At 37.5% G+C, this 19,841-nt stretch overlaps 1 long non-coding RNA gene across 1 annotated transcript in view; it reads right to left on the reverse strand.

Annotated features, from left to right (window-relative positions):
• LOC111754809 (uncharacterized) overlaps positions 1 to 19,841 on the reverse strand; it is a 166,619-nt gene that overhangs the window by 139,315 nt on the left and 7,463 nt on the right. Inside the window, exon 2 of the long non-coding RNA XR_010050498.1 lies at positions 3,514 to 3,599. This is a non-coding gene — a long non-coding RNA (uncharacterized LOC111754809). The remainder of the gene's footprint in view (positions 1 to 3,513; positions 3,600 to 19,841) is intronic.

The raw sequence follows: 19,841 nt of genomic DNA on the forward strand, positions 1-19,841 counted from the left end.
AACCTTTTAGTCTACAACTAATGAAAAGTTTATGTTTTCTTCTCTAATCCTCGTACCTTTTGTGTCTTTAACTAGGCATTGGCATTGACTAGAATTTCTAGTAGAATGTTGAAAAGAAGTAAAATTATCATACCTTGTTATTTCATCTCTGATCTCAGAGGAAAGCTTCCACTAGTTTACCATTAAATATTATGTCTACTATAGATTATTGTATATATCTTAATATCAGATTAAGAAATTATGTAGCTGATTTCACAGATGTATCTAGCACATCAACATTCATAAGAACTAAAACCTGGAAACAAAGCATTTCTCAGTAGAATAGGTGGGTAAATGTGGTATACCCATGCGATGAAATGTCGTAGCTCTGTACTCAGCAAGATGATAATTATTACTGACATAATGTTTAGAAAGAGACAATGCATGCATAAGGGAATATCTCGCATTTGGAGAGATTTTTGTTACAGCATGGCAGCCATCTGCAAGCTTTGGCTAATGAGTTGATTAAGACACTAGATATCAGTGTAACTGTTCCTATGAGAAAATATTTCATTACCTTATCACTCAGTCTCAACCATATACCATTGTCATTATGTATTTCACCCATTAAATTAATAGTGGCTGTAGTAGACCCTTCAGTGACCATCAGTGTGTCATACTACTGTATTAACCCCTCTCCCTGAGGGCAAGCAGAACCCATGACTTTCTGCTAGCAAGTAGAATATGGTAAAGGCTGTGGGATGGTCACTGCTTGAGCAAGTTATATTACATTAGACTACATCCTAACAGCCAAAGAGGGAGATTCTCCTGTTCATATTGAAAAAATAAGCTGCTATGTTCTAAGAAAGCCACAGGAACTGCTGGCGACCTCTAGAAGCAAAGAGTAATATTGAGTGACAGAAAGAAAACAGGACCTCAGCCCAATAACTACAGTGAAGTCATGTCTACCAAGAGCCACATGAGATTCTAACAACTATAGGATCCCAAATTCTAGAACCCAGTCATGGCCAATATCTTGCCATAGCTTTGGAAAATTCTAAGCAGAAAATCATACCTGGACACCAAACTGTGGAAAACATAAGACAACAGATGCATGTTGTTTTAAAGCATGTGTCTGTGGCAGCAGTTTACACCACAACACATAACTAATACAGTTGCATTGTTTGTCACTATACACGTCTTTCCACTTTGGGGAAAATGTGGTTATGGACACAGAACATCAGTAACATCTTTTTGAATCTGCCATGTGGACTAGCGTCCTTCTAAACCTGAGCATAACTGACCCCCCTGGGTCCTGCTCATCCCTTTACCTTCTTATTCTCTTTTCCTGTGTATTTCTCTGTCTTGGTTTAGTTCTCTTTTACTATCACACCTTCCTTAATCTTTTCCATAGAAAATAGCCACAGGGATGACATTGTTGAGACCTTACACATCTGAAAGATATTTCATTCTACATTTCTATGTGATTAAGCAGTTGGTTTGGATATAGAATTCTAGACTGGAAATAATCTTGAAGGCACAAGATTATTCCACAAAAGTTGCTATTGAAGAATCAGAGGAAATTCTGATTCCTTGTACTTTGTATATGACCTGTTCCTGTTCCTCCTCTATAAAGATATTTAAGATTCTCTCCTTGTCCACGTGTTCAATATGTCTTGATGAAGATCTGCTTTCATCTGTATGCTGGGCTCTCAGTGAGCCTATGCAATCTGGAAATTCAAGTTTTTCAATCCAAGAAAATTATCTGAGTCAGCTTCCTCAACTTTTTCTCTGTTCTCTCTTTTCAGAATTCTTATTGTCTGGGTGCTGAACTATTTACCTGGTGTGTCAATGTTCCCTACAATCTGAAAGCATCTACCTAACACACCCTACAATTGGCAGTGTGGAACAAATAGCCTAAATTCAGATTTCAGTTTATATTCTCACCATGCTCTATAAGCAGTTAGCAAACATATCATGTCCTTATTTCGCTGCATTTTATTCCACTTGGTCTTGTTTCATCTGATGATGCCCTGCTTCTAGTGATTTCTAACCCTCTTTCCTTCCTCACTATTATAGTCAGTGTTTACAAGGGAATAAATTTAATACAGGACACACAATTTACAGGATTATTTTATAATATTCACCCAAAGAGTCAAATGCAAAAAAGTACAGAAGATATGCCCACACACTAGAGACACAAAGAATCCAGCTAGGACCTAAATCCCATGGCAATGTCCTCCATGAGTCCACCAGGAAGCCTAGAACCCATGACAATGCTTCATGCAGGTCTGTATCAAGGATCTGCTCTGGGAAGGCCCAAAAGCCAGTGGTAGAAGCTAGAAAGTCTGCACCAGTTGGATGAAGATCTGTGCCAGCAGGCTGAGAGAGCAACAATAAAGGTAAGTTACCAGAGCTTCACCCTGCAGTGAATCAGCTTGAGTTAGCTTAAGCAAAACAAACAAGAAGAAAAAACAAAGCCATGATGAAGAAACTTACTGGGAAGACGCAATCAATAGCAAATGCAGATTCTGCCAGGCTTCAGAAACAGTCGAGGCTTGGACAATGTCTAAGCTGCATCTCCATCTCCTGTCTCTGCTTTTCTCTGGTGTCTTTATTCTTGTCTCTTAATGTTTTATCCATATGACAAAAATATTACCACCAAAAACTTGAAAATTTTACAACATACTGCTTCAATCAGGTAATAAGCTGACTCAGCTTGCTGAATCCCAAATTTCCATGTCCTGGAAAATGGCTTTGACTAGCCAAGCTCAACCTGGATTTGAACTTGGATTTGTAACTGCAGACACAGAATCAGGCTCACAGCGCAATAGTGCTAGTTGCACAAATGGAAGAAAAGGACAGCTCAAAGATTATGGGTGCCGGTGCCCAGAGGCAATCCCACAAATGTTCCCTATAGAAAGCCTTCTTTTCAAGACATAGGTGGTGTTGAAATGGTGCTTAACAAGTAACCTTTGCACTTCTCTGAGACCCTGTATGTAGCTAGATCCCTCACATGACTAAATGACATTTCCAGCATTCAAATCCTATTGGCGTAAAGTACAGCCAAGAGTATGACAACCAAAACAAGAATTGGGTTAAATCACTAAAAATCTATTTTTCAAATTCATAGTGTATCATCTGGTAAAACTTCAGTATATTTTTAAAGTAATAACTATTTTAAATAAAGAATGGTTTAATACAGATAAATCCCAAAATACTTGCTTAGTAATTAGCCTGTACCCCATTTAACAGATAATTTCCAAAGTTCTGTTTCACTGGATGTGTAGACCTCAAAAGGGTTGAACAGAAAAGAATGTCCATTCCTAAGTGAATGCTATGCTTCCCGACTACATCATAATTTGATACAGGATAAAGGAGACCTTCAAAAACTTTAACTCCAATGTTAATAAAAGCAGGAGAAATATGACTTTGTGTCGGCCTTCTTTTTACTCATTGTAATTGCAATGCTGGGTTCTTAGGTCTTTCTGAATTCTTTTTGGTTTCTCATGAGTCATTTAATATTTCACTCACCTTTTGCTTTGTTCTTGATTCTTCTTTTAGTCACTGCTTTCTCTTCCTATTGTTGGCTCTCTTCAATTTTTTGTTGAGATGATTATCTGAAAGAAAAACAGAATTTCTTCTAAAGAAAGCAAAACTCTAACTTGCAGTTGTGAAAAGTATTTCACACTATTTTTGTATAATTACTCTCATTTTCTGTAGTGGAGCAGCTGAGAAAAATTGCTCTAATTGTGTAATTTTCTGCAACTACTCTGGGACAAAAATCTGGGTAATTGGATTTTTTTTAACTAACGAGTTGTCACAATTGGATAGTTCTTAAACTATTTGTGCTTATGCTTCAGAAATTTTCAGTGGATGTACAGTGTATTTTAAATGTTTTGCATCAGCTTGTGGTCTCAAATTTGATTTATTTTAACTTGGAATTTTAAAATAGATTGACAACTCTGATTATACATTGTCTTCAGTAAGCGGACCTTTGCTAAGTTTCCTAGCGTGTTCATCCCCACCCCACACTCTGCTGTTGCCATGGGAGCCAAAATCCTGGAAAGTGTAACTCCAGCTCCCCAGTGGCTCTATTTCCCAGAGTGCTTTGCTGTTACTATGGAAATGACTGCCCATTAATCTTGTTGTCCTTTCACTACCAAAGCACCTTTAACTGTCTCAAGCAATCAAGTGATGTTACCTACTACAGAGAAAGAAAAGAGAAGACTGTTTCCCATTCTACAACTGCAGCACTGATTTTAATCAAGATTTAATCAAGGAGCAGAAGGAACTAAAGCTACTCCAACAGCTCCTTTTAAAAATGTACAAAGCAGGATCCTTCTGATTTAGAGACATCCCCTTGTTCATGCCCTTGTTGGAGACCTCTGAAAAGGCACACTACCTATTTTTAAAGCCACATTTGTGTTTCATATACATTACAAAATAACGTGGTGGAGTTAGGCTGGCAAGTGGCCACTTACTGCTACTAATGAGAAGAATGCAATGCCTGAAGAGAGTGCTTTTGGAAACAGTCATAAGAACAACCTAAATAACTGGCCTACTAACTTGAACAAATATTATTATCCTATGGAAGTTGGAGGGTGGTAAACATGACTCAAAAGAAAATTAGCAAACAAATCAGAAATAATTTGATGAACTTTGCATCTTCCTTCTATTATAAGTCAGGCATCTGAAATTTTAAATTTGGCTGCATGGTCATTTATACAAAATGAAAACAGGACTTACTGGTAATTCTGGAAGAATTTTCCAAGTCATTAGGGAGAAAAATATTTGAAAAACAAATGAATATTTATTTGACATTGCTGGATCTGAGCTTAGAACTGTGGGATGATTAGACAGGTTCTGGCAAATATAATGTGCCCAAAAGATACTTTCAAGAAATAGGAAATTTTAAGTGGTATACACATGTGGGGGATCTAGCTGATAACAAGAACACAAAAGGCTGCTTTGTCTCTGAAAACAATCAAGTTGTATTAATGTTGGGTGAGCAAGAAAAGGGAAGTATCATAGTAAAGAAATGAGAGTAAAAAACTAGGCACATCCCCTCCTTTCCAAGGAGCCAGAGGGAAAGGGACGGTTGTGAATCTGAGCGATCTAAACAAAGTTCCTTCTTGTTCTGTCACTCCACTCAGAAGCAAAAAAGATGAACAGATGAAATAAAGGTGACACAAAACTAAGCAGATTTGCTCAAATATCAGGTAGGAAAAATGTATATCCATAAATTACCACTTCTACGATGGCTAGGAAATTCTTCCTACAAAAAGCAGATCCTGGAGATAATTTAGAATGAGAGGGGGCAGATCAGTTTGGTATGATTTTATCAAAACATAAAAAAAATATAAAGTGACTGCTTTTCAGCATTTGAATATGATTCCCTATCTTCCAGTAATCTGACTGGTTAAGGAGGAAGCTGTGCTGTCTTCTCCATGGAGTTTGTTCATCTTTGTCTCCTTCAGGATCCTAGGGCTTCTGTCTCAAAGTGCCACAATATCTGTGTCTAACAAGAAGAGAAATTTATTGTTTTACAATTCAAGAATCTGGAAGTCTGAAATCAAGACACGAGCAGGGTCATGCTCCCTCTGAAATCTGGGAGAGAAAATCCTTCCATGTTTCTGTAGGTCTGGACATGCCAGCAAGCCTTGGCACCTGCACAATCCCTGTTATCACATGATATGACTCTCTTTACATTATCTGCCCCCTGTGCTGCTTCTGTGTTCAGATTTCACTCTACAGGGCCGAACACAGTGGTGCATGCCTATAATTCCAGCACTTGGGAGGCGAGGCAGGTGGACCAGTAGGAGATCAAGGCCGGCCTGGGCTACATACCTAGACTCTGTTTCAACCACTCTCCTCCCATTCTTTTGCTCTACTTGTAAAGCCATCAATCATCTTGAATTAGGATCCCACATACACACACAGAGAAACATTCAGCATGACATCATTTCTGTTAATTATATCTACAACACACTTACTTCTAAATAAGATTACATTCAAAGGTAAAAATGGTTACAGCTTCAACATATCTTTCCAGGGGCGCAATTCAACCCATAACATCTTTTTCAGAAATAATATAAAAAATATATGCAGGAAATTAGTGAATAATTATAAAAGTCAGCTATTGGATGTCATTATTCTTTTGTGCCATCCCACCTCCTTTAGTTTGCTGACATACATGTTTATGGAATTATGTGTATTAAGGCTCAATTCTCATGCCCATGAAGCTACACATGAGATAAAAGATTGATGGTGATAATAGTGATGATAGCAATAGTAATTGCAACGATGGTGATGACAGCCAACACTTATTGAAGGCTTATTAGGAACCAAGTGGTATTATAAATGATTCACAAGTATTAATGCATTCATTCATAATCACTCCACAAGGAAAGTTCCTATTATTGTCCCCACTTTGTAGATGATAAAACTGAGGCCCACAGAAGTTAAATAACTGGTTTGAGATAAGTTAGCCAGAAGAAGTAAGCATAGCCTCACTTTCTGCTCAAAAGACCTCACCAAAGCTATAAAACCTGCAGCTCCCTAACTTAAAGAATGATTCCCACCCATCCAGTTCTCCAAAAACGAATGCAAGCAGGAACTACCTCAATAGTTTCATGTTTCTTGACTTCAGTTCTAATTTTCCTGCTCATATATAAAGAAACATGTATGGACATTCCCAGGCCAGTATCACTGTGAAACAACTCAAGGGCATCTCAGTTCACACTAGTCAAATCCCAAATGCCATGTTTCCTCAGCCTTATTTATATTACTTTTATATGCATGGAGTGAATTAACTTCATGTCAAGTGTTTTTTTTAATAGAAAAAAAAAGGAATTCTGGGTCACCAGAGTAGGAGTAACTCAGTTACAATGCATGTTAGCTGAGTATGATGGGGCACGCCTATATTCCCAGCACTCAGAAGACTGAGGCAGGGAGGTCTGACACAAGTTCAAGGCCAACCTGGGCTATATAGTACATTCAAGTTCAACCTGGACTATGTATACCCCGATCCTCTCTAAAAAGAAAAGAATTTTTAAAGTGTGTATTATTTGTAGATTATTAGTCACCTATGTCTAGAAGTGTCAGAGTGATTTATAGTGATTAAGATATCAATAGAGACAGATCTTACTCTCATGAGATTTCTTGGTGAATACAGGAGCATCCTGGTTTGACTTGTGTGTCCGTCCATGTGTTTAATTAGTTCCACAAGGCAACAACAAAACAAATTATTTGTGGTAAGCTCATCAGATCTTCAGTGTCCTAAAACAACTTTATGTTGAAGCAGCCATCCTCAAAATATGAAATTACATACATGCACTTTTGTCTCATCAAGGGAGCCTGAGTGCTTGGGGACAGAAACACACTGTGTAATATAAACATTTTCCTATAAAATGTAAAGTTTACCACATCACAGGCATTTAATTTATGAAACAACAAAGTTGATCAAATAAGCAAAAAGCAGCCTAATTGCAATGTCCAGGGTTTTCATCCTGAAATTTGCCACTTTAGGGGAAAGATTTCATTGACCGATGCTAATCTATATCATAACTTGACTCATCTCTGTCCCTAGCATCTTGTGACTTATGGTAGCAGTAAATAAATATCCAAAAATGCCTCTCTACAAGGAATAAATTGTAGATCTATTCACATACAGAAGTACATTTTCAGATAACAACAAAAAGAAATGTTTTCTGAATTTAACATGGAAATAATGACTATGGTTACAACTTCAGATAAACTTAAAATCTAAAAAGTTGGAAATTGAGAATAACTCATCAGGACCACTTCTCTCAGATCAGACCTGAGGCACATACTTTGCAAAATTATGCTTGTTCCCCTTTAGATGAATCCTTACCTTCTCTCACTGCTTCTGGATCAATAACTAATCACATAACCCCAACAGAAAAATCAGTCTCTGCACTGGAAAGAAAGAGCTTACTCAGCAAGAGGACTGTAGAACCCCCCACCATCCAAACCAGGGAACTGTGTAGAAGAGAAAATTCTAAAATTGTTAGGAAGAGGGTGAGGAAAAGGAGAGAAAGGCCTAAATATTGACCTGGATGGGGAGAGATTTTCGATATGGAAACCTGTTGAATACGCCACTGATGTTAGTGTGCTTCTGAATCGGTTCCCTGAAGATTAGATATGGTATGGCCACCAAGTGAATGGAGAGGACAAAGGTGTCTTCTCACAATATTGAGGAAGGTATCAGAAGAGGGTGAAGAAGTTAGGATAAATGTATTATTTGCAATCAGACTATATTTTCTACACTTGATCTTAGCCAAAAGGCCGAGAAGTGCTATTTTCTAAGAAGGTGCAGAAGGCATGCCTATGACTACGTCAATAAGGAGAACGTTAGTGAGTAAGACTGACATCCATTAGGCATGATAGGCCTAGTGCTTTTAAGGGCTCACAAGGTTTTCATCATTTTTAAATGATATGGAAAAACTGACTTTAGTTTAAAAATATAATTTTTAATATTTTTGGATATAGGAAGGCATGAGTGCCTAGGTCCCACCAAAGTCCTACAGCAGCTCTGCCAGTAAGAGGACACTGGCATCTCTGAGACCCTCCATGGCAGTTATCTTGTGGTACTGAAGGATGCTTCCATGAAGCTGGACTCTATGGTTGGCAAGGTTTTGGAATATCAGAGATTGGGTGCAAACAAATAATGGCCAGAGACAAGGTAGACATACTTACTATAAAAGGCAGTACAATCATAGTAGGAATCAACACACCTTGATCCAAGGAAACCTAAGGCCATAATTAATAAACCACATGTTCTTAGAGGCAAAATAGATGGATGATGCAGGGTAAGGTGATGCTTCACTTGTATAACTAAAAAAAAGAAAAATAAATCAGGCAAACAGAACATTTTCTTCACTGTTACCATGCAAAATCACAGTTTCTTACCAAGATTATAATTATTAATCATTTCTAAGACCAAGTCCATCAGTTGAAGATTAGGCAAGGTCCTGTTGAGGAAATACCTTAAACTATGACCAGCATGTAGAGTGAATATCTCTCAGGCGTGCTTCACAAAGGGACCAACCTACAAGCATTTATCAAATACTTGTGTGCTAGGAAGTGAGATATTGAAAGCTTACATTTGAGCTATGATGCATGCAAGACTCATGAAGAAAGGTTCTAACCAATGCCAGAGGGCATTCAGGTGAGCACATTTAGAGGCCCAGCAGCTTGATACAGTTTGGATCTGTCCTCAAAAGTGCCAGATGTTAAATGTTTGGTCCCCTTAGTGGTGCTAGTGAAATGCACAGGATACTTGTATAAGTAGAAGGGTGGGGCCTACGGAGAGAAACTTAGGTCATTATAGGCCTGATCTCCAAGGAAACTGTGGATCCTTGTCTCTTCCTCTTCCTGGTTCTTCCTTTTTTCTTTCTAGTTATGAGATAACTAGGTTTGTTCCACCAAGCACTCCAGTCATAGCGTGCCATCCTTGACTGGGGTTCAAAGCCATAGGGCCACCTGATCTTGCACTGGAACATCCAAACCCATGAGCCAAAATAAACATTTTCTCTTTGTAAGTTAATCATCTTAGGTATTTCAAAACACAAAGTTGACTAACACAGGTAGTAAGCAGAATGCTGTCCTGAGGTAGTTTTACAGTTGGTCCCATAGATGAGAGTACTTCTGGGCTACTTCCCTAGACTCTGAATGCATAATTAGCAGGTGACAGCCTCTCACATTGGTTGCACAGTGTGTGAAATAAGAATAATTAAGATACAAAAAGACAGGAGGAAGCCTCCAAAATTACCCTCCCACCCAAGATAGTAAATTCAAGTAACTCCACAACTTAGGTAGAAAGATATAGATTAGTGTTATTCTCAACATCTAGCGTCAGTATCAGGAGTGTTCATTTCTGATAAAAGTGAATGTGAGATTGCAGCAATCATGCCTAAAGTATACAGTGTAACCAGGGAGTCAGACCCATAAAGATAAATTCTGGGTTATTCCATTAAGCAGCAAAAGTCCTGGCCAAGACTAGAAAAAATCTAAATGATGGTGAAGGAGAGAAAAGATGGTAAATATCCATTACAGCCTGGGAACTAACTTGGTGTTGTACATACTGTAGCTTTTTCTGCTACTTTTCTGATATTATTTAAGTGAAATTGTGGCTGGCCATGAGACGTGGCAGAATGGGCTTAATGAAGGGCTCGAGCAGTCTCAAATTTCTTTCAAGTATTTACTAATTCACAGAACACAATTCACAATTACTAATTCACAGAACAGTCTTTGGAGATTGTCATTTTTTGTTTACATATTATGTGATTTTATTTTATCAGTGTAAAAAGTATATCCTGATGATCCAGCTGTTATACTATTTACAGACCTACTTTGATTTCTATCATCTAAATTTAAAAAAAAGAGAGAAAAGAGGTGAATTTTGAAGGTAGCAAAAATTCACTGCCAAAATTATTGCCCTATTGTGGATACTCAACAAACCTGAATAACTGCTTCAGTATATCTAGAAGCCACACAGCTTGAAGAATATTGGTGTTCCTGTTTTGAAAACAAGCTCTTTTTGGCCTAGAAGAGTATTATCATTTATTACCTAGTGTTTTCTTAGAATACCTTATTATACTTTTATTCATTACAGGGATTACTCTAAAGTGATGGGGTCACTTAGCTGAAAAGCCACTAGAACCCCAGTGAATTCTAACATTTGAAGAGATTAGCATGACCTTAAAGGATTACAGTGATGCCTGTCTTTCATTTTAAGACTTCTGTGTCTAAAGAATAATTTATTTTATGAATACAAGCCTGCTTGATAAGGCTAGATTGCAAAAGATATGTGCACTTGTTAACATGTAGAACCATATTCTTCTAAAAAGAGGGGGAAAAAGAAAAGAATAGCACTTGCCCTTTAAATCTCTCTCAAGCACCTCATGTAAACCATGTATGCATGACTGTCACTAGTCTTCATATTTCTCTGACTCATACCTTAGTGAACTTGGTAATTGTGAGTTGCTTTCAGAACATTACTTCTTCATTTGATTTCCTGGCATCAAACTGTACGATGTATAACCATAAATATGTTAATCTATCTATGTCACTTTTTAGTTTTTCTCTCTTCCTGGATATTAACTCCCTAATTTTTTCCAATTCCTTCCTCATAATAAATTCCAGAGCAAGGCAATATATTATATCTTTCATAAAACTTAGAATTTACTGTTTCACATCTATCATTTGAAGATAATCAGAATTCTTTCACTGCAAAGTGACTAAATGTGTCCTAGAAGGAATAAATCATAGAGTCCTTCTCAAGATGCAAAGAGAAAAGTATGGAAAATGCTGCATCCAATACAGTGCCTAAAAAGTAACAGTAATTAAATCTTCCCATAAAAATAATTTTAGTCACATCCTACCTAATTCGCTCTAATTCAGTAATTCTCTTAGAATCATTATTATGCTAACTACTTGGTCTAGCTGCATTTTACTAACTCAAATGCAATAGCTAGAGTTTAGTGCATCCAGTGATCTGCACATCTACCTACTCTCAAACCCTCCCCAGCCCACCTTGGCCTAAGTTTGGATCACAAAAGTAGTTTCCTAATTAGTTTGTCTGCTTTCATTCTTAGATCTTTCTGATTCATTCTCCACACAATAGCTGGAGTAATCTTTCCCAAAATATTCTAGATGACATCACTACCCAGCCAAAACACCTCCCACCACACTAAAGAGCCCATTCCAAGATCTTTACAATAACTTCCAAAGCCATATCTGCCCACCTATGGGATCCAGTGATTCACAGTGGCATTCCCCAAACACAACAAGCCAATCCCAGCTTCAGGGACTTGACTCTGGCTATTTCCTCTTTTCTAACCTTCAGATGATAGGTGTTACCTCCTCAAAGCGGGATTCTATGATAATCCAGGCTAAACCAGTGACACAATTCCTTTATATTACACTGTTTCTGTTTGAATTCTCTACTTCCACTCACCAGCTTCCAATTTTCTCCTTTTTCTATTTGCTTATTGTCTGACTTCTTTCCCTGAAATGTTCACTTCCTTAAAATAAAAGCTTTTTATTTAAAGTTGTTTATTCTATTCGCCACTAAATAGTATCTAGTATACAAGAGGCCCTCCATAAATGCGCGCCATGTGAATTAAGGAATGCATGAAGATCTTTCTGAGCTAAGAACATTATACTAAAAGGTGAAAAACATTACATTTAGATGTAAGGAAACCAAGCCTCAGAAAATCTAGGCAGGCTGCCAAAGCACAAAGCTTTTGTGTTTAAAACCAGAATCTGACTCTCATGTTTGGGTAGAGACATGGATAGAAACAGGTGGGAGGGGAAAGACAGGTAAGCAAGCCATTGACCTCTACTGCAAAATGAAGAAGAAAGATGACTTACGCCCACTAGATATGTCTTTGGCAAAGACAGTTTTGCCAGTTCCAGAAATGGCGACGATACACAAGGGAAACTAAGCATTCCCATAGGGGAAAATTCAACGTTTTTCACCTGGTGACGATATTGAAAAGAATCCCTCTGACCTACTTTAAGGAAAGTTCTGAAACAATGATTCTTACTCATTCAGGAGTCAGAAAAAGTTTGAGAACCTAATAAAAAAAAAGTAAGCACTCTTTTTCAAGGAAAAATAAAAAGGCAATTTATAGATAATTTCAGAAGATCTCAAACCCAAAAGGTAGCTTCAAAATGGAAAGAAATGGTGCAGCATTAGAAGCAGAAGTTTTGGCCCTCTTTTCTAGGTAGGCTAGACAGACATCCTCCTTCCCTGGAGTGGTGACTGAACAATGATAGCATCCTGAAGGCTGAGCCAGAAAGGAAGAAGAAACAAGCTCAGAAGCTCTGATCATCTGGGCCAAGGTTTAAAGGACCAGCCAGGCCATCTTTTCCTTCAACAAAACTTGTGAGCACTGCGTGTGTGATAAGCATTTTACTGGACTCGGAGAAAGGAGGGTTAGGTGTGGTTCTCACCTTTGTGGATGTCATAGACCAGAGCCCCATGGACATATTCTTCTTACTGTCATTGCAATGCGTGGTGAACATCATTTAATGTGTGGGAAAGAAAGAGAAATTCTGGTCATTGGTCTTGTTCTAGCCTAAGGATTTCTAGGTAGATTCGTGAAATATATTTTTAAATATACCTTTTAAGTTTTGCTATGCGGCATGAATGATTTACTCAAAGTACACAGAGCATCAGGAACGGTTCTGCTGCTGGACCAGAAACTCACTTCTGAAAGGATGGGAATCAGGCTGACTGAAACCACCAGGAATTTTTAGATCTTAGTTATTTTTTAGCTGCAAGAGTTATATTTTTCTCAAAACTGAGAGGTATCTGGGGATTTGGGGCAAGAAGATGCTCCTATTTAGCTAAAATGTAATTTTATGCTAAATGTTTATGTTAGAAATGTATAAACAATTTACACTGTTTGGCTATATTCCCGTTGTTTAGCCTCCATAAACGTGAAAAGGGTAACATTCGCTAAGGAATAAAATGCTGTGAAGACACAGATGAGAGGCCCTAAAGCCAAGGTTTGAGGAACCAGGAAAGCTGACCTGAAGTAAAACCTGGCATTAGCTGGATATTTGAGCTGGAAGCCTTAGTGACGTAGGTTGTATCCAAGCAAAAAGAATCTGTACAAATTTATGGGATGTACAAAATGCTGTACCATCTTATTATTAGTGCAATGGTCTTTCATTTGGGCAAGAATACTGACTGAGTTTCTAAATATCTGAAAAGCACCCTGAACGTATAGCAGGCGTATCTTTTTCTTCCTTTAAACTGTAATATAAGCAAATGCTATATATTTTGATTAGAGTATAATCTCCCAATATCTTCTTATTTTAAGGCTGAATTTGAAAAATTAAACCTTCTTTTATTAAAAGATTTTCAAAAAACACTTTGAGGAGCTGTGCCTGGTGGCCCACATCTGTAATCCCAGTATTCAGGAGTTTGAAGCAGGAGGATCACTGTGAGTTTGAGACGAGCCTGGGCTACACAGTGAGCTCACACCAGCCTGAACTATATGCTGAGACCTGTCTCAAAACACAAAACAGAAACAACACAAAAAATCAGAAAATAGGTCTGGGGATTTAGCTCAGTAGCATAAGTGCCTACCTGGCCAGTGTGAAGTCATGAGTTCCATCCTTAGTACAAAAAGAAAAAAAACCAAAAAATATTTTGAGAGCAGTGAAGGTTCCTTGATCATCTAGTACAGTGATGGTGAACCTTTTAGAGACCAAGTGCCTACACTGCAGCCCAAAATCCACTTATTTATTACAAAGTACCCACACTGCAATTAAACCTGAATACTAAGGTTTTAGTTTAAGAAAACCTCATATGTTAACACCTTTTGTTTGAAAGAAAAGCAAATAGTATGTGTGACAACAGGTTCACCACCAGTATCTAATATATGATTCCAGGATGTTTACGTTAAAGTCCTCCTGCTATGGTTACCTAGTAAGAGCCTATTGCCATTCCTGTGTTGACACTGGCTCCAGTGAGATTTGTAATACATTCAAATCCCCATCCTTTCCAGACAGTTCTAATTCTTAAGTAATCTATTAATAAGCTGTTATTATTCTGTCTACAACAGTAGTTGCTGCAATTGGTTATGTATACTTCTTATACAGAATAAATTATATTAAATATTTATCTCATGTAATCCTCATTATCACACCATGCAGTAGGGTCCATGTAGCTTTTAATGGCAAGGTCACACAGCTAGATAATGGCAGAATCTGACCTTTATTCCATTAATCACCATTCTACAAAACTTTTAGTAATGTATTCTATGCTTATCCTTACATTGACTTTTACGAATCATCTAAAATATTTTATTATAATATATTAATACTACTAATAATATTATTGATCACATTTTATTATTACAATATAATAATAAAATTTGTCTGTGTCTTGTACAAATAACTACTTTGAAGATAATGATACATAGCATAATAAGTACTGTTACTCTCTTATGATTGGGTTATGAAAATTTGTCTTATTCTTAATAAAATAAAAAAAATCTGGAAAAAAAGAATCTCATTCATACAGATCTCATTCATATAAGAAAAATGATCCCACTTATATGTAGAATTTTAAAAACAGTAACTTATAGAAAGCGAGAATAGAATGGGGACTACCAGAGGCTGAAGTTGTGGTTTGGGGGTAAGGGGATCATTGCCAAATAGCACAAAACTTGGGACAAAACTTTGAATAAGTTCAAAAAAGTGATTGCACAATAGCGTGACCAAGTTAATGATAATGTATTGTCTACTTGAATTTTAATTTCTTGAAATAGAAATCAAATACTTAAAAGTCCTAAGAGTAGGTTTTAAGAGTTTTCTCCACCAAAACATAAGTATGTAAGATAAAAATATGATATTTAGCTTGCTTTAGCCACACTACAGTGCGTGCATAGGTCAAAATACGTTGTACATCATAAATATATAAAATGTCTTTTTCAATCAAAAACAATAATTTTTTCTCAAACTAAATATGTAAATAAAAATAATTTTGAAGACAAAAAAGAGAAAAATACTGCACATTCAAAATTAAATTATAGAACTAGATTACTTGTCATTTCTTATGAATTTCAATAAGTTCTGACATATTCCACAAGAAAATAACACTTGTTCCTTTTCAGAAACAGGACCATGTTACACAGGCTCACTTATTAAAATCACTGGCACTGGGGGTCAGAAGAGAACCTTATTCCTTTGTAATCAGAATGAATGGCACGAAAGGAGAGATGGCCACTGACCACCTTTTCCATCGCATTTCCTTCCATCTCCGCCTTCCCTGGTCTCCTTTCATTCTCTTGGACCCAGTCTCTGTCCTGGTCCTGGGCAGGGAGGTATGGCAGAGATGTTTGTTACCCAACTCACTGCTCCTTCCAAACCTCTTCCCCTCTGAAACGATCCAGTTCAAATATCACCTTTCCAATGAAATGCTCTTATGTCCCAGCTTTGTTTTCTGAGGCATGTCCTAATTTTTTAATAAGTACTCCTGGATTTAAATTAAACATGTAAATGCTTCTACCAGCTCCTCATATTAGAATAAGGTCTTTAAGGTTAGGTCTGGGTCTTCCTTATATTTTACGGTCAATGAGTATCCAACCAAAATAGGGTCACTAATTTACAATGTCAGTTCAACATGAAGTCAGCTTGCTGACAAAATGATTTTCACTGTATATACAAATCATTCCCTTTTTATTAAAAAATAGCACCAATAATAATTTATACATACATTAAAAAATAAATGAAAGGAATTCCATCAACATATGACGAATAGTTCTTAGGCAATGGAATAATGTTATTTTATTTTGTTCATTTTTCCATAGTTTTATGTTAGCTATGCTTTTTAAATTTTTCTACATGTTTAGGTACTAGTCAAATAATTGAAATAAATGATATTACAACATTTGATATTACCAACTAGTTGATATCAAAAATTTAAAACCATTCCATTCCCCTCCAGATGTCATTGCCTTTTCATTGAGGAAGTTCAACTTCACAGGATTTTTCATTCAATTTGACTATTGACACACAACCATTTTCTCCTGAGTACTTTATGCACCCCTTTATTGTCCTTTCTCCTTAATGGATAGTGCCCAGCACCTCTTGAATTCCTTCAAATTTTACCATGCTAGAAAAAGGAAAGTCAAGTGAATCAAATGTGTCACTTTCAAATTGCACAATTTTGCAAATAGATTACTGAAGCCGAGCTGAATATATCAAACATATCAAATGACGCTTTTGTCCAAGACTACAGGCTTTCCAAGTTGATGAATGCAGCAACTAAAGTTGACACTAAAACGAGTTGGATAATTTTAAAAGCAAAACAAAGATTAAAATAAGAGAAGTGGGCGTCCAGAAAACATCGAGAACAAAGAAGTTTACCATGTTTGTGATTGTCATGGTAAGTTTGCTGCAGTTATTGTTGTAGCTACTATTTATCATTAACCATGATGAATAACGTTATTTAACTTCTCTTGCAAAGTGCTTTTCTATCTCTTTTGCTAAGAGTAATTTCTATTACCAGAGGAGAAAATTCAGAGCTAATGTAAGCCTGCACAGGCTGTGAAGAGCTCTGTGGACATTCATTGTATCTGTAACTCAAATGTCCTGCTTCACCAACTAAGTTACAATATAAGGTCATACTTCTTTTCATATCCTGAATTTTGACTTCTGGATACACACTGAAAGGAGGTCAAAGTTTTCTATAGATTTTCCCAACTCAGTTTCTGGAACTATTTGGACCACTCATGTTTTACAAATCAGTCCCATTGTTTACTTGTTTATTTCACCACTCTGTGCTTCATCCCTGGGATGTCAGAATGGCCATGCATTATTGCCCCATCTCCAAGCCTGTTCCTCCAGGCTTCTCACGTGGTACAGATCTAGTTAAATGTGGACTTTATTCTCTTCCTGATTACTTGTAAAGCACAGTAAAGATCAGCCAAAGGTAGAGTGAAAGTTTGGCATTTATCTAATTCAGTGATAAAATGCACTACTCTTCCATTACTGTAGTCACTCTTGGCAGTCACAAACCCTAATGACAACTTCAGAGTACCTGCCTTGTTCTCAGGTGACTCCCATGTAAAGACAGGATCTCTTGTTCTCTTCTTTATACCACCTTGGATGAGAACATCTAGGCCTTCTACCTATGATCATGAGGTCCTTATCCTTTGGCCCAGAGAGAAAAAAATGACAGTTTTCTCCCTTTCTTTTCCAGGGCTGAGAAAACCTATAGAAAACTTTGATCTCCTTTCATTGTGCACCGAGGACCCACCTTTCCCCCACCCAAGCATGACTGGTGAGAGCAGGAACAGCCAGGATCCTCAGCACAATGCTCATACCAACGCAATACTCACTACATGAGTAGAAATGCAATATCTATGGTTTATAAGAAGCTGTTACCATACAGACAGTGCATCTCCCAAAATTTGAGTTCTGGTTCTCAATTAACTATTTGGCAGACAAAATTTCTCTTTTCCTGGATGTGTGTGACAGTCTGTATCTAAAATGTCCTCCAAAGGCTCATGTGTTAAAGGCGTGGTCCCCAAATCAGCAGCATTCAGAGGTGGAACTTTGGGAACGTGATCAGAACATGACCACTTTCATAAATAGTTGGTCATATTTATGACCAACTTCATAAATAGATTAATTCTTTGATGAGTTCACAACTCATCAAATAGGTACAAAGAAGCAGGGCTTACCTGAAAGGAGTAGGTAATGGAATTATGGCCTGGGTAACAATATCTTATCTCTTTCCTTCTCTGGCTCTTTTCCTCTGTCTGATTCTACTCACTATGAGTGAACAACTTTGCTCTACCACATGCTCCCCTCATCATGTTTAGCCCCATCACAAACCCAGAAACCACAGAGTCAAATGGCTATGAACTAAAGCCTCTAAAACCAAGAGCCAAAATAAATCTTTCCTCCTTCAAGTTTTTATCTCAGGTATTTTATCACAGCAACAAAAAGCTAACTACTAATACAACACACGAGAAGATAACATTTTCAAGATTCACTTGCTATCAGGTTGGAGCCATATATTTCATTCTGATCCTTGAGCTCTGTGTGGTCGTCTTGGCTGACTCAATGAAAAGTTCTTGTACATCCCTCCAGCTCTTTTCTCCTGCTACAGTGATCATAGAAATTACATCTTCCAAATATAAATGTCCCAGATGCTCAAGTCTTTTTTGTAAGAATGGCACCTTAGAGAGTTAAAGTAACCTTAGATATGTGTCAAAGGCTGAAAAATAAAATTTTACTGAGTTCTACCATTTCATAATCATTATACTAGGTTTCAAGATATAGTGTGAGATGATAGGCATGTTTTCTGTCCTCTTGACATTAAGAATTTTATTTCCTACTCAAGAATTTAGAACTCATCTTAAAAGCAACCATGAGAACTTGAAAGGTTTTAAGCAAGGATGTTGTTTTTAGTCAGTGTTATCTAGAGAACACTTGTATTGTAGCTTCAAGGCTAAAAGCCCGAGACCTGATGATGTAGATTCAGTTAGACTAAGAGTACCAAGGTCAGGGGATCAGTGTTGAGTACCAGCAGTCAGGCAGAGAACCTGAAGCCTTCCTTCCTCTACTTTTCATTCTATTCAGGTTCTCAAAGAATTGGATGGGCTCATTTGCACCGAGGAGAACAATCTCTCCCTTCAGTCTACTGATTCGAATGTTGGCCTTTTCCAGAAATGCTCTCTCAGATACAAGAAAAAGAACATTTCTTGACTGTGATCCAGTAAAGTTGGCATAAAATTAACTTCCACAGATGTGCTATGATCTGATCAATATTCTTCCTAGAAAGACTTCTGTAACAGATACATGAGAAATATGAGGGGTGACCTCCCTGGTTAGCAGCTGTGAGCCAGTCGGCTATGGCTCAGGCTATGGTGGCCCAGGATGGGAGCCATCAGCATTTACTGGGACCCGTACCATGCTGGGACCCGGTGCACCAGGAAACCAAGCAATCACTTCTCTCCCTGGTGAGCAGCTGTGAGCCAGTTGTCACACGGGCGGAGAATCAAACATCACATTCCCCCACCCCACCCCACCCCCATTAGCAAGTGGGAGCCCGTGATCCGCACATCACTTGAGAGGTTGACCATAGGCAATGTAGCAAATAGGAGGGATTTCCTTCTATCATCTCTTTGAAGGCAAGTACTTTTATTACTGTTTTGCTTTGTTCTAATTAATGGTGTTATTTTAGCCTGTTTTGTTTTGTTGAACTTCAATATGCATGAAAGTATGGACAGCTATTTTGAAGAAAACGAGAGACACTACAACAGCCATTAGTGACTTCCCTATTGTCTGGTTTTGAAGACCTAAAA

The sequence above is a fragment of the Cavia porcellus genome, unplaced genomic scaffold (genome assembly GCF_034190915.1).
Source record: "Cavia porcellus strain 051 isolate PalLab524CR breed Dunkin Hartley unplaced genomic scaffold, mCavPor4.1 scaffold_11, whole genome shotgun sequence".
Taxonomy (NCBI): domain Eukaryota; kingdom Metazoa; phylum Chordata; class Mammalia; order Rodentia; family Caviidae; genus Cavia; species Cavia porcellus.